This window comes from Aptenodytes forsteri, unplaced genomic scaffold (genome assembly GCF_000699145.1).
Source record: "Aptenodytes forsteri isolate BGI_AS27 unplaced genomic scaffold, ASM69914v1 Scaffold93, whole genome shotgun sequence".
NCBI lineage: Eukaryota > Metazoa > Chordata > Aves > Sphenisciformes > Spheniscidae > Aptenodytes > Aptenodytes forsteri.
The window spans coordinates 5,005,027-5,008,525 of record NW_008794665.1 but is presented as its reverse complement, the minus strand read 5'-3'; positions in this window follow the sequence as shown (position 1 = coordinate 5,008,525).

Sequence of the window (3,499 nt, the reverse complement as noted above, 5' to 3'; positions counted from 1 at the left end):
GCGCGTGCCGCCCTGCGGGAGGGAAGGGCGGGGGAGGAGGCGAGCGCATGCGCGGGCGGGGCGCTGCCGCCGCGCGGTGCCTGCGCGGGCGCTTGGTCGCCATCCCTCGCAGGTACAGTGCCTTCGGGGGGGGTGGCGGGCCCAGCGCCAGCGGCGGGTGCGTCAGCTCTCACACACCTCTCCTCTCCGCTAGGCTGGGGTTAAAGCTGGGAAGGACTCTGGAAAGACCAAGACCAAAGCAGTGTCCCGTTCTCAGCGGGCTGGATTGCAGGTGAGCAGGGACTGGGGCATGGGTGAATGAAAGTCAGGTTGGCCTTCCGTCTCTTGGTTGGTTGTACCTTGTGAAACCTGCACGGTCTGCTGTCTTGTCTGTTGTCCAGAATGGTGTAAGGATCTGTTTGATCCTTGAGTGTGTTAGTGTCTGGTTTGACTATTTTTAGACCTTTTGCATCTGTGCGGGAAGGAAGAGAATTCCCTTGTGGCTGTTGCTACTGCTTGTGGTTAGAATTGTGAAGTTGCTGATGTGAACTTGGCATACAGTGTCCTTCCTGCACGGTCTGCTGTCTTGTCTGTTGTCCAGAATGGTGTAAGGATCTGTTTGATCCTTGAGTGTGTTAGTGTCTGGTTTGACTATTTTTAGACCTTTTGCATCTGTGCGGGAAGGAAGAGAATTCCCTTGTGGCTGTTGCTACTGCTTGTGGTTAGAATTGTGAAGTTGCTGATGTGAACTTAGCATACAGTGTCCTTAGCTGGATTCTCAAGTGTTGAAATGTAGCCCGTACTTCTGCCACTGGGATTCTGTTGCCCAGCGTGTGGTTTAGAGTAGTGCCTTTCTGTCTCTCTCATCACAGCCTATTCATACTAATGTTATTTTCCAGTTCCCTGTTGGCCGCATCCACAGGCACCTGAAGTCTAGGACTACCAGCCATGGGCGTGTAGGAGCCACAGCTGCTGTCTATAGCGCTGCGATCCTGGAGTACTTGACAGCTGAGGTAAAGTTCCTGCAAGGGGTGCAAGCAAGTTGGTCAACTCCAGAATGGCATAATGACCAGAGCCTGCTGTATTTTGCCAATTCGGACTGGGCTGTGAACTCTTCACTTTGAGCCAGTTTTAAGTGCGTGCATCCTCAGGAGACCATGAAATATGCATGGGACCGTTTGCTCTGCATTTTGTGCAGATCAAATCACTGTGACTTACAGGAAAGATGGAGGAATTAAGTATTTTTAAAACGTACCATTACAGCACGTCATATCTGCTGTAAAACACTTACTCTGTTCTTTGGAAAATTAAATGCAGAGCTCCAAAGGAGGAACCCTTTCGAAAGAGGCATTGTTTTGCTGTCTTGGCGTCACTAATATTGTATTTGGCATAGAAAATAAAATAGCTAAGGCTGTGCATTTGGTCTCACTTGATTCGTGTAACTTGGTTTAAAAATGGTCTTGTCCTCAGGTTCTTGAGCTGGCAGGAAACGCATCCAAAGACTTGAAGGTGAAACGTATCACTCCCCGTCACTTGCAGCTTGCAATTAGAGGAGACGAAGAATTGGACTCTCTCATTAAGGCAACAATTGCTGGTGGCGGTATGTAAATTGCTTGCTAACTGTGATGAGCTGGGTGACCAGAACTCTTAACAGACTAGGGGTTGCTTTATGCTGTCATTTTATTTGAAGTGCAAAGCTTAGAAGAATTGTTGAAGAGAAATAACATGGTCTTAATTGTTGCTCTTTCTTAGGTGTAATACCGCATATCCACAAGTCTCTCATTGGAAAGAAAGGACAACAGAAAACTGTTTAAAGGATGCCAGGATTCCTTGTTATCTCAGGACTCTAAGTACTTAATTGTCCAGTGTTGGTGATTCCAGTGGACTGTATCTGTGAAACACAATTTTGCCTTTTTGTAACTTTGAGAAGCTAAAGCTCCCTTGAGCTTTCTAACAAACCAAATTTCTGCATTGAAGTCTTAACCGTATTTAAGTGTTACCATGGCTTCAAAGAAGCTATTGTATTTGTAGTGGGTTTTGATTGAGCTGACTGTTTTTAGATTGGTTTGATTAAGTAAAGGACATGTTTGGTTTTGTACAGACTTTTCATCCACTAGAGTGGAAATATTCAATAAATGTTATATCAAGACTGATTGTCTCTTGTCCACTAACTGAAAAATACTTGGTCTTGACGAGTTGTTCCAAGAACGTGCACCTCTGACAATCCTACCGCCTGTGACACACAGTCCTAGAATACTGCACTCGGTGAATATCGTCAAGTGAGATGGCACACGGGTTTTGTCCTGCAAAGTTACATTCTTGCTAAGCAAGCCTGCTGTGCGGTGCGACAGTTGCCTTTAGCCGGGCAGATGTAAGGCTGGTGCTACTTAGGGCCAGTTTTACTTGATGTCGGCCTTCATAGAGGAAAGGGATCTATCGTGGAGGAGGAAGAAGGTAAGCTGAATGGATATTGAAAATCCACAACTTCAGTTGATTTTCTTTATGGTAGAGCCTGACCCCTCTCGCTGTTCTTCTTGTAAAAGATGGGGGGAGAGACAGCCATAAAAGCAAGGGCTGTACTGCAGCAGCCTCCACTGGTTCATAGGGTATGAACTTTGAGGAAGAGTCTAAGACCTGCTTCCAAGGTAGCAGTCAAATAGCTCTGTCTTGTGTGGCTTTTTCATGGGTGGGCTTTTACCTCTGCTGGCTGCGGGGGTCTGAATTTGAAAGCACTTGCTTTCTGTTAGTCTGAAGCCCCGTAGCGATGAGGGTTCAAACTACACAATTGGAGTTTAAGGACTGGAGTGTTAAAGTTAGGGTTTTAACTTCGGCCATACAGTGGCAGTGGATTAGAGGGGGTTCTGGTCCCATCTCCTTCAGCTGTGCTTCTCCAGCTCTCTGCAGGTTCACTTTCTACGGTGAAGGCCTGCTTGTTGCTGTGGTAAGGGAAACCTCAGGCTTTTGGTGAGGCAAAAAGTGCTGTCAAGACTGGTTCCTGTGGCTGGGGGCAGCCAGCTCCAGGCCTTCCAGAACTGCTCCTCCAGCAGTGAAATACTTCAAATAAAGATGCTTCTGCATTGAGCAGGCTAACCTGTTTCTATGACCTCTTTCAGGTAATAATCTCTGCTGCAGCACTGTAGCTGGAAGGTGCTGACCTAGATCGTAAATGTTGGGTAGAGCTGTGGAGCTGCGGTGCTTCACTGGAGCAGTACCGGAGTGCTTTCTTCCCATCTGGCAGGATGTAAATGACGTGGCTAATTATAGTGAGTAGTTACAAGGTGCTAACAAGTACTTTAAAGCATAGTTAATGCACTGTAAATGACAATGCGTGGGCTCCTCTCACTTCTGTACGGGCTCCAGAAAGGCCGCGGCAGGCTGGGCCGGTGCGGCGCTCCCCGGGCCGCAGTGCAGCGCTAGCACACAGCTGCCCGCCCGGTATTTTTCCATCGCGGCCGGCTCCCTCGAGTTGCTGCCAGGCGGCGGCGGGGGCGTGCGGGTGAGCGACGGCGCTCCCGGCCGG